We start from the raw sequence: 21,088 nt of genomic DNA on the forward strand, positions 1-21,088 counted from the left end.
AGTAATGTTTGCAATTTAACTCATTATTGTCTGTTCAAATGCTAATTTAGACACAAACATCTTCTGAAACTGCAATATCTGTTGTGTTCTTCACGGTTGCACCTGTAGATGGATGAAACAGGTCAAGAGATGATGTGTTTGCACTGAAATGTTCTTTACAAATGAACTTGATTGATTGATTGAACACATCACGAGTTATGGAATAAGGCGGATATAACATATATTTATGAAATAACCTTTGATTTTTGGTTCTCTTTAGACATCTTCATACAAAGACATAGGAAAAGCGGTGGTGCGTCAGGCAGACTGTGGACTTTCACTCCATAGCTGCAAGTTTAGATCAACCCCTCCTCCTAGTGACAAATTCAAATTAGCAGTGGTTAGGTTTTTTCCTCCAAATACACAGCTAGATTCAAACAAATTCTTCTCCCCACCTCACCTCTCTCTGGTCTGGCCTACGAAAACCACATGCCGGGGTCACTGCGCGCTCCTCAAGCCAAACCAGACCCATAATTTTGCTTTTGTTTCAGTTGTAGCCTCAAACCCTGAAATATAAAGACCAGGGAAGGTCAGCGTGCAGAGGGAAAAGTGCGAGAGAGAGGATGAGGGAGGCTTAAAGAAAAGCAAGGAGCGAAAGAAAGAATTAGATGAGAGACGGGATAAGGAGCAACCCAAGACTGTTGTTGAGAGTGGAGTGGTTTTCCAATCTGTTGAGGAAGTTTTTATTATACACCATGTGTGTGGACAGGAAGAGCTGCGTAACAAGGCGCAGATCTCTCCAAACCACCGGCCATTACTGACCACTGCTGACCATTACACCCAAAGAGCTCTCACTATTTTTGGATTCAGGCTTTCCCCAGGTTAACTGAACACATTTACACCTCAGTATTTTGTCTACATATGACATCAGAGCATCTATTTTCTAACACACAGCCCATTTTATTTTCTGACCTCTGCTGCTTAAAGCAAACCTCACCCCCAAATCAAATCTTTGTTTTTGCTGTTTAGGGTTCCAGCTTTATGTTTGTGAGTAAATTTGAACATTTTTGTGAATGCCTGCTCTACCACTGTGTCATGTGACGTTTTAGAATCTTAAAACAGATGGCGAGCGGCTCAGTTTCAATAAAACAGAAACTCTAGATAAAATATAAAAAAATCAGAACAACTCCATCCTGTTATCTCCTCAAAGTCTTGTCTTTTTTGCCATCTTTCAGCCTGAATGAACTGCAGACACGTTCAGTTCTATTTCCCTTTAAACTCCCTCACCCAGGGATAATAAACATGATGTTTCCTCTATGTTGCCAGTGACATCTCTTCCATTTTTACCAAATCTTTCATTTGCATGCACAAGTAATCAGTTAACCAAACAGTCATGTTTTTGGACTGTGAGAGGCAGTTGGAGTACCCAGAGAGAATCTATAGAGATCATGCAAACTTCTTGCAGAAGGCTCATTTGCCAGGATTCAAACCCAGGAAGTAGAGCTAACCTATGTCTTTTTAGATCGTTTTTTCATTAAAACTGTGAGATTAGCCCTATTTTTCTTTAGCTGCTATTTATTCCGTAACTTTCTGGCTACATCAATGTAAAGGTTAGTTGAAGAAAATTGTGCATAACGGTAAAGTCAAAGTCTGACCATGCAGTAAATGTAATCCCCAAATCCACGGAATCAGCATTGTACGTGTTCAGAAACTTGAAGTTCTTTCAAACATTTGGTCTGCAGTTAACAAAGAAAAATATTTTAATTCATTTGGTCACAAAGTTGTTTGCACAGCATTAAATGCTACTCAGAATGTATTTATTTTAAGATGTAGGAATACGGCTAAGATTAACACCATTATATTCTCATTCAACTAACCCGAGCCAGAGCTCCAATCTCAGGAAAACAGGTTGTTGTAAAATCTCTAAAAGGTCAAAACCTGTCAGCCATAAAGCTTCCATTGTGCAAACGGAGAGTCTTTGAGGTGGTTTGGTACGAGGGTGATCGACTGAAACCCAAAAACCTCAACCGTTTTTTCTTTTTTTTTAAGAAAAACAAACCAGTTTTATTTGAGAGAGCCAGTACAGTACACTTCACTCCTCTGACCTCAGGAAGCTTTGTGTTTGGGTCCAGTTCTTGGCCCACTGCTCAGTCATCAGGACACTGGGCAGATCTGTGACACATGCAAAGGCCAAAATGAAATGTGGCCCAAGCCACAAATCTCGCAAAATTTGGCCGATGAGTCCACGCTTCATGGGAAGTTGACGGTCTGACAGCAGACGGACAACAGCAATAGGTTTACCCTGGCAACGGTCGGTATTTTGTAGATAATGTGATATATGGCTTGGCTCAGCATCGCCCATTGTACAAACACCTTGTGGTGAGATTTTGAATAATGACAGCAAGGGAACGACACAAAAAAAGAGGAAAGTGACATTTACACGAGCACTTCATGGCAATAAAAACATCACAACCAAGCATCTTTGCTGTAATTCTACTCCATTGCTGGTTCTGGCAACCCACAGTATCCCTTAATACTAAAGGAGGAGGATTTTATAATACTTGCCATAACATTGTAGTGAGGAAAGAAGCTCCGGCTGATTTTGACATTTATAAAAGTGTAAAATCTTAGAAGAATGTAGTTTTGAGTTTATTATATGAGCCCTGCTCACTTCCTAAGTTTGCTCACTAACAAAAAAAAATAGAATTTTAAATTTCCATTGTGGATAAACCACACACACATTTTTTTTATTGATTTTGCACAGTATGAGTGAACTTTTTGAGCCCCTACAATTAGGCAAGATTTGTTTTTTCTAACTCAATCAACACCTAATCTTAGATCACTGTGTGTACCCGTCTGCAGAATACCTATTTGTACTTGCCTTAAATGCAACATGTCACACAGCTCCCCTACTGTGTAATTGGTGAAGGCGGTGTGGCCGATCCGTGTGACATAATGTGTGTTTGCATGTCAGAAAAGGTTATGGTTCGGTTGAGTCAGTTTCCAGATCTAACTTCTACAAAAAGTTTAAACCAAAGAAATGTGTAGTGGATTTTATTTAGCATGATGATGGATATTTGTTTTTCTTTCTTTTTTTTAAGAAAGAATTGTGCAGCTAGATGCATACTGTCTGAAAAAGACAAACAACAAACAAAATACTTTTTTTTTTAAGTCTGCAGTTGTAAGGTGACAAAATGTTAAAACAAAAGAAATCCTTGAATAAGGTAGTTTTTTTTTTTTCAACTTTAGGTCCTGGTTGTTGTTTTTAAGTTGCTTCCTTGCAGATTTTTATGCAATTTTTATGTTTTTGCACTTCTGTGCCAAATATTAATGGTCGTTAATCCACTTTCCTCCAGGTGTGAAAGCTGCCGAGAGAAGACTAAAAAGAAATGTTCAATCTTCCAACTGATTAACCCTCCTGTAAATAAGATGCATGGTGATAGGCAGGGCTTACTTTGCTCATCTTGCAAAAGGCTCTCTGCTGACTCATTAGGCAGCTGATGGGTTGTTTCACCAACACACTGACATTTGAAAATGTGCAACAGATTGCTTGTGAAATTGTCTTTTTTTTCCTACTCAGTATCCAGCCAACAGGTATGGTACCACAAAAAAAAAAGGTTTTCTTGCAGATTTCCTCAGTGTTTGATTTTTTGTCACAACTAATTGTTTTAGACCATCCAGCAGATTTTACTATCAGAACATTACAGCTGAAGTAGATACACAATATGACTTGATTTATTATGGTAATGAAGCTGTTTAAGTTCTATGAAATCAGTTCTTAGTTTTTATAATATTCTGTTTTCTACACCAAAAAAAAAACATTTCTATGTAAAATTACTTCCCAAATGTTTTTTTTTTTATAAGCTATCTTAATTCCAATGCGCCTCTGATGAATGGAAAATCAAAGACATTATGGACTCTTCTTTTCCAAAATGTCCGATTGAATCATTTGGGTTTATTTTGGCGATTCAATGCATCATGAGTCAAACAGAACAGTTATTTTTTTCCTCTTCAATAAATGCATCAAACCAAATTTAAATCTTTTACCATTTGATTTCAGATCCCATACAGTTCGTGTAAAAAGTCGTGCCATAGCAGCCGACTACAAAACCAGAAAGTTATTGATGATGACTCCCAGTAGAGTCTGAGGCAGTGGATTGAAACAGGAGAGGCATGAAGGCGCTGGGCTAAAGACTGCAATCATGAAACTTGTTTTCATCTACAACTGAATATGAATTCATAATGAGTTTAGGAGGCTTTATTTTTATTTTTTTATTCAGGCATTGGAGTGACAAGCCCCTAATAGAGCGGCAACGTGTGTTTTGGGGGGCGTTTTAGGGAAATTGTAGTCGGTGATTTTACAGAAGAGCTATGGGATTCAACATGTTCTAATTATGCACAACTTTTTATGAACGGTGTGACAATGTGAGAGCTGCAGTGGAGCTAGATGCATACTGCCTGAAAAAGAAAAACGACAAACAAAAAAACATCATCCATGTACTACTTCCTGTCATCTTTTGAGGTTTTCGCCTGTTCATCATGTGACTCGTGTGATGTGAAGAAAAGGTTTCCATTGCAGTTGTGGAAAATACAACTATTTCAAAATGGCTGAAGAGCACAAACTTTTCATTAAAAAAACTGAGTTTTTTATATTTCAATAAAATAACTCAATTTTTCCAGATGCCATTTCATCTCTGGTGAATTAGTGTCACTGTGGAAGCAAAGACCAGGAGAGGAGAGGGAAAATGGTGGAGCCTAATAGTAAGATCACATAGTGTGTCTTTTTGTTATCCTTTATCTATTTATTTATTTGTCTGTTTTCTTCTTTTCTCCCTCTCTTTTCCACTTCAACCCAAAATATCTGTGACTCTCGGTTAATCCAGCAATATTAGAGAACAGAAAAATTATCTTCAAAGTTAGAAAATGGCTGCCAAGATTGAAAGAAAAAAGTACATCCTAATCCACATTTGTTAATTTAATTGATTTTGTTGTGACACTAATTATGTTTTATGCTTCATTTTTGTTTTGAATGTGTCCATTTTAATGTATACCTCCTTGTTTCTTTTGTTAGTTTGGTTATTTTATTTTTATTGCTGTCATATGTTCTATTATCTGTTTAATTATTTTGTAGATCAATACCCCTTTTAGCTGTTTTGTCAGTCTGTAATGTTTGCTGTATATGCACTAATTGGTGAATTTTTAAAAAAGGGAGGTTTGTTTTCGAAATTGCCAAGTTTCCATGAAGCAAGTTGATTTTCATAATTTCAACTTGTGCAATAAAAACGCCGCTACCGATGGCAGCTGAGTCTGGAACATGTGCAGCACTTCTGTCGAGTCTCCTCCAGTGGGTTGGCCTTGGGTGCCCTCTTCAAGCCCCCTCAAGCCTCTTCCGTGGATCTGTGGTGAAGCAATACCAGGAAACATCCAGAACAAAAATACCAATGAAGGCGAGACAGCTGTTGTGCTTCCTCTCGCTTTTTCCGGTTCTCTCAGACGGCATGTTTTTCAAATCAGAGAGGAATCACTCTCAGGACTATAGATTCAAATCTGGAATTTCTCCAACGCCTGTAGGGCCCAAAAGAAAACGAGCCACTTCTCCCTTCTTCCCCAGTCTGACCAGGTTGACTGTGTAGCTGAGCCGAAAGTCGGGGCCTTGTGAGGAATAAGGGCTTCATGGCAGGGCTCTTACGGTTTACCTGAAGGACAACCACAGTGTAAATCCTCTCCCCTGAAGGAGGATATCCAGGATGTGGCTTTGAAGGAAAACAGAAACGTGTGTGAGTGTGTTTGAGAGAGGGAGACAAAACGGAGAGAAAGTGTGAGAAAGATGGAGCAAAAGAGAGAGTGCATGAGGGAGGGATGGAGGCGGGTTCATCATCCATGCATGCATATGTGTTGGCGTGAGCGTGTCTGTGTGTAAATGTGTGTGGTCCTCTTTGTGAGGTGGAAAATTATTTTTAAATTCAAGTTAAAATATTTGCTTTTCCTTCAAGTTGCCAGCGATGCACTTTTAGCACTATGGCGGGACTCTGTGCTTTGCGAGGTGTTTGTAGAAATGAATGGAATGGATGCCGCCACTGCACCGTCTCATGAATGAGCAAGGGGGATCTCCTGGCTGGCTCGCCAAAGCACAGCACACTGCAAGCAATCATAATCTTGTTTATTTTCATCACAGTAGCCTTTGGAGCCTCTCCCCCTCCAGGATTTACATTGAGAAAATACACAGAGACAGCTACAGACATCACAAATGAGTAACTTGGCATCTGTGGCACTACAGCAAAACCCAAACAAAAACCCCACTTTGTTTAGCTGACCTGACCGATACCGGGGACTGTGGGCAACTATACTTGGCAGCGATTAGCCGCAGTACAAGAGCTGATGTTATTTTCCATCCTTCATTGTTCTAACTTTAACAAACATGAAAAATGTGGAGGAAAAATGTTATGCAAATCAGTGCAACAAAAAGTAGAAAATGCTAATTGTAGCAGAAAGGGTAGACTAGATGAGACATTTTTTTTCCCAACATTTTGTAGTATTAGTAGTAGCACAGTTAGTCACATTTTTAATTCAGTTTTTATTTAAATTTTTTTGGCTTCAAATAATTATCAAAACAGCAGGATTAAAAAATTATAATTTTTCATAGTATAGTTTTGTCATTTTTCCCTTTGGAAATATGCTAATATTTTGCAACCTCTCCCGACTCTTTCCGACCCTCATGAAGGCCAAACCCCATGTGTCGTGTTTCAAAATATACTAGAGAATAAAGATGTCAGAAAAAAAGGAGTGAAGGAGTGGCTAATTGTCCCCCTGATGGGTATGAATCAACACGCGGTTGATGTAGGAAATCCTGCTGCAGCAATGGTTTTTCTTGTTTTTACCCAAAAGAGGCAAGACATGAAAACAAGTGCAGTATATCAAAAGAAATGGCTTTGTGAAAAAAAACTCATCACTCCAAGAAGCAGGTAGAGAAATGCTTAGTTTTTAAAATTGTATGTAGAGCTCATCATTTACTCGTTTTGTAACTTTTTTAAATTTAGATTTTTTATTTTTTATTTTGCTCCTATAGGTTGCTGGAATTTAAATGGCTCTGTCAGTTTAAAATTGGCCACATCTTGACAAACTCATTGAAAGCAAGACAACACCAGATATCATAAGTTAATTTTTTAAAATCATCTACCGTAGTAGTTTTTAATTCCCTGATTCTGGCCCAGTTTGATACTTGGGATTGGATCTGTACAACCTTCCTACCTTATAAATTTATCAGACTACACTCAGTATCTTATTCAGACGTACAATACTTTCTTTCCTTTTACATTTTGCTTTCTTGTTAGTTTTATTTTCTTCTGAATTAATCATTTCTAAAACGTACTCCAAAGCTAAAACACGTTTTCAGTTGCTGACGCGTTTTCTTTAAACATGGCAACACTTCATTTGCGAAACATTCCTCGGCTCGTCCCCACAGGTGTTGAGGTCTTCCTATATTTTCCAAGATGGTAATCAGTGACAGCCGGCAAGACCAACAACGACAAGCCTGTAGGTCACGAATGCCGTTTAAGAAAACAATTTTCCTGCGGCGAAAAATATTTTCCTACCGCCCTTCATCGTTCACTGCCTGGTGTGAAATCTCCAGCTGCAGGGGAGAGAGAGAGAGAGATAGCTACCTACATGATCCTCTCTTACCTGTTGCCAAAGACTCCCAGGCTCCTCATTCCTGCGCGTCTCTCAGCACCGAGGCTCTTACCCTCTTCTATACCCCTGCCAGAAAAGCACCTGAGGGTCCGCACTCCTCTGCTGGTATTTCTGCTGAAAGCTATAATAAATCATTTGCCTTTTGTCTCTCAGCCTTCTGCCTACTTTCCTAATGTGTTTTCTCTCCGTGATCCTGGTTTCGAGAGTTGAAAGAGGCCCGCTTCAAATGGGCGCAGGACAGATTCAGCGCCGTCTTCGCATTCTCCGCGATTCTTGCTCCTTGTCATCACTCCGATGCCCCATTTCCCTCAGGTTGAATACCGCAGGAAGCAAAGCGTTGACGGCGCATCGGGAGAAGTAGCAGGTAAAAAAGGTGGAGAGAAAAAGAGCGGAGGGTGGAAGGAGGGGGGGAGAATAAAGACGTCTGTCAGAATGTAGAAATTAAAGTGAAATAATTTACACTGCTGACTTATTTCTGGCCACGAGTGTTTCGAGCGAGCTCCTGTGCCGAATGCCTTTGTGGTGAAGCAACCTTTCAGGGGAGGAAGATGTGTTTATTCAAGGAGAGAAGAATTTCATTTTTGAACCAAGCCGACTTTGTGTAGAGAGCACATCAGCAGGCCATGTAAATATTAGGAAGGTTTTTAATAAAAACCATGGGCGATGACGGTTTCCAAAAAACATATTATGGATGGAGAGGTCACCGGTGGGAAAAGTGGCCAGCCCCTTTTCGGTGGCCAGAGTCCGAGGAGATCACTGGAATTCCTTTGGTCTGAGTTTAGGTGTTTGAGCTCGAAGCGTCCTGACAGGCCCTTCCTCCCCATGTCATCCCCTCTGTGCGCACGGTCTGATGGAGACGCACTTCCACAAACAGACACATACACTCTTCTGCTGTCCAGGTTAGTGGCTTGGAGCTCTTGCAAAGATCCCTCCACCCCCTCCTCTACAGTTTGAGTTTGTGAGACCAGACTTCCTGAATACAACGGACTAATTAGGGGAATTGCCAGTGGATTTGATGAGAGTCTATGTTTCTCTGACCTCTCCTTAAAAACTTCATGTAGGCCTTCCATTGCCTCCCACTCTACTTGTTTTTGTACATGTAAATGTATAAAAGACAGGAATGGATTAACAAAGGTGCTGTATCCCTAATTAAACTCTCAACTTTTGTCCGTCCAATCCTCACGTCCATATGCACCAAGCAGTGATTAGACGACCGGATCTTTTTAAAGATCTGTCGCTTTTGGACCAGTTCCAAAAGTTTCCAAATGGATCTTCATACTTTTACAGAATGTGTATTATACTTAATCTGGTTCAGCAATTATGAATAGTTTGTGTGCTAATGAAGTGGTTTCACAATCAAAGTTCCTTATTTTTCCAATATTTGTTACAGCAAATGCTCAGCTGTTATTGTCTAACTGTGGAATCAAACCTTCTAACAGATTACACCTCCAACATCACTGAAACATATTCAAGGTTTCTGAAAGGTCTTAGAATGGTTTAAAATTATGATACTGAAGCTTAGGCTTTAATAAGTACTTTACAGGTACTCTACACACACTCACACACCATTGCTAGCTTATTCCTTAAGCAAAAACTAATTCACACCTTACCAACCCAATCCTAAACAAGGGCTTCAATTCGGGAATCTCATTTTATGGTTGGGTGATACATATTTGAGAAACCAATTTATCACCTTTCCTTTATCTTCCTATGTCATCTCAGTCAGTCAGTTTGATGTAGGTCAAAGTTTAGTTTCGTTGGATAAAACCTTTTGGTCCATTGGCCAAAATGATCCAATGGATCATTGGATCATTTTGGCCAAGAACACACACACATTTTCACACACATAAATATGTGTGTGATATATGTGTGAACACACACACACACACACAAATATATATATAGAATAATATGTATACAAATTCTGTGTATGTACATGCTTTTCACATTATTGAAAGCTAAATGCAGGTGGTTAAAGTAAGTCCTTATGAGGTTACTTTTCATATTTCATGTACTGTAGTTATGTAACTTTTATTCTTATGGTCTTAAAAAGTCATTAAATGAACTTCATTTAAAACAAATCAGTTTTTCAGTCTCTTTCGCTCTATGCAGTTGTCCTTTCCCACTGCACTCGTCGTCTTCAAAGCATCTGCTCCTTTTCCTTAACATAATGGTATAATCCAAGTCTGTCTCTGCGTGATATGACCATCAAAATAAAGTCCTGTCTCTGCGCCGTAGGAGTCGGTTCTTCCTGTCCGTCTCCTACAGAGACTCACCTTTCAGACGCAGCTCATTCATGAACACATCACCAACATTCAGACAGTCACTGGCCGCCCTGAAAAGGTTCAGGCGGATGAATCCCAACAGGAGTAAAAAGCATTGCTGTGTCGGGGTCACAAGCCAAAGGTCAATCCTCAGAGGTCAGGCTGAGGTTAATAAGGTGTTTTGTCACCCGGAGAATATGTCTAATCCCCCTGAGACTGAAAAGGATGCATCTCTTCTTTAGCAAACTTCACAGCGTGGCCGCTAACCCCCTTTTTGATTCTCTCCGTAAGCCTCCTCTTTCAAGTCCCCTCCTCTTTGTCGTCCACCCTTTGTCGTTCATGACGACAAAGAGAAAATCATCAAAAGCCACAGTTAGTCCGGGATTAATTTATGGCAACATTTTTGAAGCCCTTTTCTTTCGACTCGCTCGTCATCTATTACGCAGCGGCTTGCTTGATAGGGTTAATTACCTGATTCCCATGACACAATTAAAATTCCAGCCCCAAACTCCGAGAGTTGTCTGGATGGATGAAACACTTTCTGGCTCAACAATGCTGACATTAGCCCCGCTTGATGAGGTTATTATTTTAATAGAAAAGAGTCGCCGATTCATTATCTGCATGTGGCCATCAGTGAGACACAAGCGCAGAAAATGAGAGAAATCCTAAAGGCTGGCAGACCACCAGCTCTGCCCACCACGGCCATCTACAATGCCAGTGTCTCAACTAGGCAGCCGGAGACAATAAAGTGGAATTTGGCTCCCTTCTTCCACTTTGGTCTTTGCTCAACTCCCAAATATCCAGATTCGTATCGTCTGTCACTCATTGGACTTGTCATTTATTTGACTGTATAATAAAATAAAATTTTCCCCCCAAAACCAGGAGCAATAACTGTTTTCACAGTCTTCCCAAAAATAGCTGCTGCGCTGAGGACAGTCCAGCTGAAACGGCAGAGTTCATTTTCTTACGCCCATATTTCCTGTTTACTGCATTATATTCTGACGGGTCACTTCCGTACGTGAGAGGGTTTTGTGCGTCTTCGAATGTGTTTAGGGATCATTCCCAATTCCAACGTACAACTTCTGACAACTTTTGGAAGCGTTTCACAAAAGCCACTGGTGGAAGACGCATATCAGAGGCATCCGTGTTTGTGTGAAATGTGTATTTTTCTTTTTTTTTCCAAACATGCGTGACTTATTCATTGAGGAAACCCGCAACATGAGGTCAAGGCCCTGTGGTGTGTTGTTCCACTGATGGCGGCGGATGTGCCATATAGAGGACAAACAGGCAATTCCACAAACAAAAATATGGGGGAAGCCCACAACTGTATTTTCCACTTGTTTGTGAAGTAACCACGCTGTTATTGTTTTGCTGCCAAAATGAATTACGGTGGTTTAAGTAGACACTCTGCCTACGTCTGCTTGTGGGAATTTGCCTAAAAATATGATGTTACATACAGTGAGTGAATTGTAAATCTGTTTCTAAAGGTACAATTGGCTTGAAATGCTTTCCACCCCCATATTTCACATGTCCTGTCTCAACACACTGTATGAAAAAGGCAGTTACCTACTTTTGTCTTGCCAGATTCTATGTAACAAAAGAATATCTCTAAATAATTTCCTTATTGTGTCGTTCACTCTAATAAATCAAGGCTGTATCAAATTAGACTGACCACACTGATGGAAAAGCAGCCAGTGCTTGTTTGATCTTAAGCCATTAGGATTATCTGTACTGATGTGTGGACGAACGTGTGTGTACACAAGTGAGCTTGTTTGTGTGGTGTGTGTGTGTTTGCATAGTTTTGCTACCTAGTTGGAGTTGATAAAATGGTGAGAGGTGCATAAGATTTCAACACACAGTTGCCCACAGAAACCAAAGTGCAGGTAGCATCGTTGTGAAGGCAACAGCAGCCCCACGCAGACAGACACCAGGAACTCTCTCAGCGTAGCTTCACACCTGACAAAGAGGGGACACAGGCCAAAGAGGCACAGAGAGCACCAAGCCGCTTGACCCAGCATGCCCCCCACTAATGCCTGGATTCCACCAGAATGCAGTACAAATCCCCCAGGCAGCAAGACCGCCCATCACCTGGTGGAAGAAACCCTTCAACTCTTAAGGGCCAAGGGAGGGCACATGACCATCTCACCTGGTGAGCTGGCCTGACGGATGGCAAGAGGAAGGGATTTCCACCAGATCATGTTCCTCCAGCCCACTGCAAGGCTTGACACATCTGCAGGAAAATAATTGCCAGCACAAAGTCTGGAACCCACCACACTATCAACGACTGTGGTAGGAGTTTGTCCCGTAATTGCTGGGTTGCCAGTTCAAATCTCTACTCCATCCACTTCTGGTGTTGTGTAAGAACTGCCTTGTCTGCTGGTGGACCCGGTGGCATCTCCGTTAGGCTCCCCCAGGCTGCTGCACACTCCAGTAGCATGTGAATGTGTGCATGAATGGGTGGATGTAGTGTGAGGCTTTGGGGTCTTGCCATTAAGTGGTCCGAGTCCCTACACAGCAACACCACACCTGTGACACCACCAGAGTGTCTCAGCCATCGCAACACCTCCAGACTCTCTCAACCAGCAGGAGCAGTCGGGTAGGAATGAAGAAGGGCCATGTGTCTGTCCCTCTCAAAACCCAGCCCTGGTGTTTGGTTGTGTGCCTGTCTTAAAGACAACAGGTCACATACATTTTTCACCAGGTGTCATTAACAACCTAGCAAGTCCATTCTTTTCTGTTTTGGCTCGACCTCTGTAAACCTGAGAGTTCACTAAAAAAAGATCAGACGTTTCTGTAGTTTTCAGAACAGCCAGCCATCTGGTGCAAACAAACACATACAAAGTCATTTAAATCCCTTTCTTCCCCTTGTCTGATGCTCAGTTTGGTTTGAGCTCCATCAAGGCATCTTCACTGAGTCCAGATGTCTAAATACATTAAATAGATATCACGTGATTGGTCAAGTCCCTGGTTGTTTTAACAGGCAAAAACATATGTGTACGTAACAAACTAGTCTGCAGGTTAATTTGGTGTAGTAACTAAAGCACCATGTATTCAAGATTCAACATTGTTTTTCAGATCAAAAGAAGTAAAAAAGATATGTGCACAATTTTCATTTATGCATATCTATCAGATAAAAGTTTTTCGACCAGGAAAATCACCTCTTCAGACAAATCTTTTCACATGCCCTTTATGTAGTCTCGCTTTCACCAAATCCCCTCTGAAATTCTTTGTGTGGTAAGGCATTTCAACAGTAGGTTACAGCTGCTCTGCCTTTGCTTTTCCTCCTGGCTTCTCATGCGTTTTGCGGGTTAGTATCTGATGCATTTGGCTGCTGCGCTCTGGTGGCCTGCCCAGTGGTCACCTTCGGTTTGGGTTTCCGCTTCACGCTCAGATTAGCAGCTATCTCCACTGGGCCCTGGCCTTTCCTGGACGCTGACTCATTCTTTGAGTATTTGCTTATGTTTTAGTGTGAACTTGCCCAAGCTCCAGCATTCCAGATAAGCTCTTTTGTGAATGGCTCCCGTTCCCTGCCTGGGGGCTATTGTGTACTTCCCTGCGTTTTAAGCCATTGATTTATACATGAACCACTTTCGTCGTCGACAAATTTCTAAGTGATGCAGCAAAGCATCAGGTTAGTCCTACTACTGACTACCGGTATTGTCTCCCGAGACGTTCCTATCTGTCAGAGGGCGGTTTTATGTTTGATTGACTGTCCCTTCTGATCCAGAACATTCCTTTCAGCACTCTATTACTTACTGTCTCTGGTATTTGTTGTGTCTGTGCAATTAGCAGAGGATGTATCCTGCTGTTTACATTTGAAAATCCTTCACATATCCAGGCAGAGTGACAAAGGTTTAGCATGAGATGAAGCAATACCAAAGGTGCTGCAGAACTCCAGTTAGTGATCCCACTCTGGAGGTTTCACCCCACAACTCAAACAAGATTAATCCCAATAAATCTGTCAGATTGAGCGTTAAGATTTCCTCTCTTGCAGCCCCCCACCCCACCCTGTCATCTTCCCAAAGCGTTATGTCAAACTTCGATGACATCTTTCCTTGCGATTTATTTAGCTGTGTTGCATGCTCTGTTTGCCGGGTTATTCTTTCTCAGATAATGAGTGTTAGTGGTTGCCCCCGGACCTCAGCGAACAGCAGTGATTACACTGCCTTTCTGTGAGCTTTATCTGTAAATCTCTTTACTCCCATGCCTTAATTCACTTGCTCACTCCATGTCTCGCTGGCAGGAACACACCGCCGCCCCAGCAGCTTGTAGGCTTCATTCTCCCTTTAACCGATAAGTAGAACCGCCGAGACGAGCCAAGTGCTGTTTCCCAGACATTCACTAAAGGGAAACGCAGCAACTCTCTCTTACTTTCGTTGGTCTCGTTGCGCCGATTAACATTTGTAATCAGTTTAGCTCTTCTAATCGCATTCCTCCAGCATAAATCCAGTGCTATTGTCAGTACTCTTATAGGAAATGCCTACTTTGATCTTAATCGGCTGAAGATCTGGCAAATTGAAACTGTTGCCGAACGTTACCTTTTATGACATCTTTTGTGTCTCCGAAGAAGAGACGATCTTGGATGAAGGAAACAACCACTGCCTCAGCTTTGCAGCTCGTCATCCCTATGGATTCTGTCGCGAGAGCACTGCTGGTTTACATTTGGAGGCCAGGGCAATGTGCCAGCGGACTCTTTTCAGAGGGGATGAGCATCTAATCTGAGTTTGTGTCCCACTGATGGGGCTTCCTGACTGGTTGAGGATGTTGTCATTATTGGTTAGTGTTGAACTTACTCGTGTTTGGGTCACAGAATCCTCTGCTTCATAGGAAGCAATTGGAGAAGAGAGACTGGTGACTTGCTTCAGGTACATTTTTAATCCTACATTAAATCATAATTCTTCTTTTTTTTATTCAGTCCCACATTATTTTGCTACTTTGTCATTTTTAAGATATTTCTGTTTTATTTGGGTTTAGGTAATTACAGTTTCTCCCTTGTTTTTGTGATTCTTCTGTAGTAACACTAAACAGTAACACAATAACAGGGAACAGGTGAAGCAGCTCTCCTAATTATATGATGTTATAGTAAATATGTGAGGGACATAAAACACGGCACTTCCTAACATGATATTTATCAGAGATTAGTCAAGAAAACCCAAAATATACTAACAGGCTATGATGCTTTGTTTCTAAAATCCTGGAGTTTTTGTAAGGGTCACGTTAACCGCACAAAGGCTAAAAAGACGTTTTTATGTTTGGCAAAGTTGCTAAACATGAGTCAACACTAGCAATGTCCTACTAAGGAGTTTATATTAGACTGGAATACGGTAATCATTTTTCGGTAATCATTTTTTTTCACATTCAGTAAGGAAATTTCAGTTCAACTTTAATATTTGTGCAAAAAAAAAAAAAAGCCAATTTACAAGAATCTGTTGCGTTTCGTGGGAGCAGTGGTGGTTATACAGTCTAACAGCTGCCAGGAGGGACGACCAAAGAAATTGCTCCTTTTGTGTACTGAGGACACAAAAGCCTGTCGCTGAAAGACTCCTCCAGTGCCGTAACAGTCCTGTGGGGGATGTTGTCCGACAGTGACGTCATATTCGCAAGCCTTCTCCTGTTTCCAGCTCTGCCAATATACTGACCTGCATCTGAGGATGGATGGCAACGCCCGTATCATGTTCTGTACTTTCTCCAATTATATACGGTTTTAAAATGTTACAAATTATTAGTCAAGCTTTCTTAACAGAGCACAACTGAAACAGCATAGTTAACACAGAGAGCTTCTAAAAAATAAGAACAACAACAACATACCGCACTACATTTCATCTCCATAAAGCCACTCACCAAATCTTTTCCAGTCACTGTTGTATCCGTCTCTCTTGACAGCGACAATAATTTCTCTGAACAAAATGTTCGGCAAAGCAGCTTTTGGTTCCCAAACGTGACTCATTTGGTACAAACAGTCAGAATGTTGTTGTACAAGGTGGAACACAGTAACTATGGAGGACAGAGCCTGCCAAAATTTATAATGAAATAAATTAATGGCTTGATAGGGTAATTAGTGTCAAATATTGCATCCAAAAAGTAATAAAAAAACAGAACTTTCCATCTTATTTGTTTACACAGATTTATATTTGTTAATCTTTTTTATTAATTTGCTTAATTTTTTTCCTCATTTCCTACAGTTTTTTTTCAGTAGTTTTTTTCTTAATCAAATATTGAATTACTTTCTCCTCAAATATTTCTTTGTTGCATTTTCTCTCCACTTTTTTCTCCTTCATCCATTTATTTACAGATTTTTTTTTCTTTGCCTCATGTTCTATTTGTTTTTATTCTGACATTTTGTAAAAGGAGAAGAAGACGGGAGGATAACTTGGTGGGCGGGGTTTCAACGTTAGCTTCTCTCCAACTGGACAACGTCTAGAACGTACTACCCATATGTTAATATGTGTCACACTGTATAATTAAAAGACGTTGGGAACATTTTTCTTTTCTGGATGCAGTTTTTGGCACAATAACTACTTTATGAAGCCATTTATTTAATTATATATTCATCGCCAATTTTGGCAGGATCCACCCTCCATAATTAAGAGCTAAGGAAAACCAGGATTCACCAGATCCACAATAAAAGTGCAAATATTTTGATGAAAACTGTGTGTTGAGAAGTAATTAATAACCTAATAAGAACGACTGTATCTGTGTTATATCACAGGTTGAAAATCAATTTAAAAATATACATGTAAGAATTGATAAACATTTTTCATTCTATTAAATCATCTCAGAATCTCAAAAATATTTGGCATAGGTGCTGTTGTGGCACAGGGGTTAAGTGCAGCCCATGTATGGAGGCCTTAGTCCTCAAAGTGGCCGTCGCATGTTCGATTCCTGGCCGCATGTCTTCCCTTTCTCTCATTACCCACTTTCCTGTCAATTAACTATCAAATAAAGGCCACTAGAGCCAATAAAACCTTTAAAAAATATATATACATTTGGCATAAAAATACATCATTTCTAAAAAATGAAGACATATCACTTTTGATGTCTTTGGCTCTAAACAAAGCAGTCATATGTGAGGAGTAATGGTTAATGGAACACCTCTGTACTATAAAGTGTAATTAACTATTTTAAACAACTTTCTGTGCCTGCCTATGCTGACGCATTATGTCATGCAAGAGACAAACAAGGGATAAGCAACAACTCGTAGAAATTCGGAATTTTACAGCCGTTGGACCCAAGTTTGTCCCAAAGAGATTAGCTAGAGTGTATATGTTAAATTCACTCTCCTGGTTCCACCTCAAGGTGTAGGGGCAGCACATCGCCAGCCTTGCATGACAGGTGGAAGCTCCCCTGTAGAACCTTCATGCGGCCATCATGCGGTGGATGAAAGGGAAAGGGCTCACATTGAGGCAAACAGAAAGTCTGACTCACTGCATGTCCAGGCAAATGCCTTCAGAGACCACAGACAGATAAGTCTGCCACACTGTCTGTCAAACCCGGATGATGCAACGGAAATCAGACCCCCATTACCCTCGCTGCCACCCACCCTCCTTTGCTTTGCTACCTTTTGTCAAATGCCTGTTTCACTGACAGCTTCACGGAGACCAAGTCGGCCACAAGCCGTTTCCCTGCGTTTCCTCTCCTCTGTGCCACATGGTCACATCTCGGTCTAAACCAGCTGATTCCTGCTTGCGACTGCGATGCTAAAAAAGCTGCATTATGTGATTGCCATCTGCCAAGCCAGACATGAGCTGTATTCAATAAATCGTGCTCCTCTTTCTTCAGCATCCCAGACATCCGGCTTTAAGATGCAGATGTGGACTCAGGCTTATATTTGTCACGGACCATTTTCCCTCCGGCTAAGTGGGGCACACAGCAGCGGTGGCGGCGGCGGCAGCAGCGGCATGGCCTGGGTAAGGTTCGTTTGCACTCACTCTTTCTACATGCCAAACATTCATCTATCAGGTACGGAAAGGAATGTGTTCACAGCAGTCGTGGCTCATTGCACCCCAGACATCAAACCACCACCATGCCTACTAGCGAAAAACATTCGGGAGAGGGGGGGAAAACACGCTGCCGTAATTACCATGGGAGAAAGTGAAGGAAGAGAAACCTCTCTCTGTGGCGTCTGTGGTCGCGTTGACCTCATGGAAAGTTTCGTGTGTTGATCACGAAAGGAAGAGGTCAGTTTGGTCATTCTAAGTCACTTCATCTCTGTAGGTGTACACTGACGTATGTGACTACACGGGGGATGCTCTGTGCCCAACCTCACAGCCTGCCTCCCAGGAAGTCGTCCAGCTGAAATGACCACATGGGGTGGTCGGCTCTACAGCCTGTCAAAGCCCGGCAGATTTTAAAATGGAAGACAATTTCAGCTCATGGACTTAATCGGAGGAGTCAGCAGGAGGAAATGTTTGTACATTCTCATGATTTGGTTAAAAAAAAAAGAAAAAAAAAGTAGGTCAAAGTAGATTTAAATATCAGCTTGGTTCTTTTCTTTGGAGTTTTCATCATTTTCTCAGTGTGGTCCCACATTTGCGTAGCTATCGGTTTTGTCTCCATGCCGCCTTCGATGCACTGGAAACCATCACATTGTTTCAGTATGTAACCCATTGTTTCCAGGATAATCAGGTAAAGAAAAAACTTGAGAGCCTGGATCTATGTTTAATATAAAGACTCTTATTTTGAAAGAACAAAGGATGTTGTTCTTGAGTTGGGTTGGGGTCTTTTTGTATGTTCGCTTGTTGTGTCATTTTATAGCATAATCAAGTAACTATGATACTTTCAGTTGTTAATTATACATTTATATCATATGCCTTTAAAGAAATGTGACTTTGTTATTTAACCCTTTAAAATTGGGTGTCTGTCTCTTTAAGAAACTTCTGCTCTTTCTGAAACTCCGCCTTCAGGAAGTCATCACAACATTGCTCCTCTATTAACCCTTCAACAAAATTTCTACCAGCGTTTCACTCAGAAGTAGCTCCTTATTGACCTTAGCAGATGTGTTTGCTAATTGCTGCTGGCTAGTCTGAAGGAGCTGAATGGTTACCCCGGGAGATTCAAGGATTTCTCAAACATGCATGAGAGAATCAAAGCAACATTCCAGGTATGTTTTTTGATGAAGGGTGAAGGAATAGCGTAGCATGACGTAAAGCTCAAAAAAGTTGATTTTACTAATTACTGCCCCTTTATCTGGACTTGGGTTTTCCACGCAGAAAATAATTTTTAAAAACATTCTTCAAAACAGTGAAACACAAAGAAAGGTGCACCTATGTTTATAAAAAAATAAAAGAAGCATTTTGAGACTTTCCCATAAACAGTGGTAAAGTTTTTGCCTAATGTGTCATTTGCTGAATATTTTTGTTGCACCCCAATTCATTTATTAACAAGACATGCGTGTATGTATGTATGAAGCTTTGCCAAAAACCTCAGCGATGCAGTGAAGGTGTCTGACACGGAGCGGGAGCAGTGACAGGCAGCTGGTTGGATGTGGGTGAGCGTTACCAGCAGGACCAGGAGGACGCAGCTCTCAACACCAGTCAGCAGAGCGGCTCTGAGGGGCCCTGGAATTTACACGCATAATTATCACTCTCAGCCCTCCAGCTTTAAGAGGCTCAGTCTACTGTTTATCTGCCTTTCCACGTGTGTGTGTGTGTGTGTGTGTGTGTGTGTGTGTGTGTGTGTGTGTGTGTGTGTGTGTGTGTGTGGGTAAGAAGACATACGCTGGAATGTTTATTTGTCTTTGTGTGGTTTTGGGTACAATGTCAAATTTAATTGTATCAGCATCGCACACCTCTTTGCCTAATTTATATTTTGGTTGAAGCCTCCCTTCTGTTTTCACAATTCAGCGTGGGAAAAACAAACATACAGTGAAGTGTTGCTTTTTTTTTTTTCTTGTTAGTGTTTTGCATACCTACATGAATCTTCTCGCTCCGCAAAGCATCACTTGCAGGTACCGTCTTGCAAGAAAGTGTCTGTGTGTCGCCTCTGAGGCGTGAGTTTGAGAGTTGTTTCGGTCAAACACTAGGGGTCAGTGTTGTGCGCATCTCTCAAAGGCGTTTTGTACGTTCTGACATTCCTTGAATATCTCACATTAAGTACGTCTTTAGAAGACAGGAAAATAAATAAAGAAAGAAACGACAGACCAAGACGCCAAAATGTCAAATGTTACTTTTGCAGATGACATGTCATGACATGTCATTCTTCTGACTCTTTATTTATTGCCCCAAATAAAAAATGTTAAAAATCCACCATACAGCAAAGAGCGTGCAAGACAGCATTATGTAAACTCTCGCAAATAAAGCGTTTGAAGCTCGCCGATTAATTCATCTATCAAGCAGACATTTTTGTTTGTCTGAAGTTTTATGAAACACCCAATAAAAACCCTAGAACACATGTTAAAGCAAAAAAACCAAAAAACAACCCTCTAATAAAGCTCATTTATAGATGATACGACTGATTTGTAAGCCTTTCAAAGCTCATAAAACTGAGCCACATATTATAGCCTATTTGTCACTGTGCTGGTATTAAAAGAAAATTGTTAAGCAGAGAAGTGCCCGACCCGCTGGGTGAGTTCTTTTTAAACACAATTGACATGCACACGAAACCACAACGTTCACCCCAACGGTCAGCACCTGGGGAACAAATGAAGACCTGCTTGTAGGTGAGACAGCTGGGAACTTTAGTGCAAAAAATGGTCCTGCATTTATACGGTAGATTTCTTATGTTCTTTTCTGTATGTTATCATTGTGTATGATCAATTACAAATGATTTAATTCAAGAGGAAAACTGGAAATCATTCTTTTCTGCAGGACTGGGTCTGCACACAGCAAGCCTCTGTTGTCTGCCATCATCTCTTTCCAAGCTTCTTCTTATTTTTCAAAGGTTCAAATATAAACCCAAGATTTGCACATGTGAATGAAGCGGGGAAAGAGACGGGGAAAAAAGCTACTTCTCCTGACTCTGTGCTGCTTTTATAGCAGTGACATCACAACAAATCATACACTTTATGTAAAATGAATCCATTTTTTTCCACCATAGACCGGTCAGTATAGCACTCGCATCACTACAGATGCCTCACCAGTCCATCTATTAATCTCTCACCGCATTTTCTCCTCCAGTCCTTTGATACTCAAACTCCCTCCACTTGGGCCAGGACCCAA

General features: G+C 41.0%; 1 long non-coding RNA gene across 3 annotated transcripts in view; it reads left to right on the forward strand.

Moving 5' to 3' along the window:
* LOC103465915 (uncharacterized) overlaps positions 1-20,857 on the forward strand; it is a 31,671-nt gene extending 10,814 nt beyond the window's left edge. For 2 of the 3 annotated variants that reach the window (XR_533876.3, XR_014087822.1), the window contains exon 5: positions 17,712-20,857. This is a non-coding gene — a long non-coding RNA (uncharacterized LOC103465915). The remainder of the gene's footprint in view (positions 1-17,711) is intronic. The other variant, XR_014087823.1, reaches the window with a different exon arrangement.
* Positions 20,858-21,088: the final 231 nt, after the last annotated feature.

Source organism: Poecilia reticulata, chromosome 6, assembly GCF_904066995.2.
Source record: "Poecilia reticulata chromosome 6, P_reticulata-male-v2, whole genome shotgun sequence".
NCBI lineage: Eukaryota > Metazoa > Chordata > Actinopteri > Cyprinodontiformes > Poeciliidae > Poecilia > Poecilia reticulata.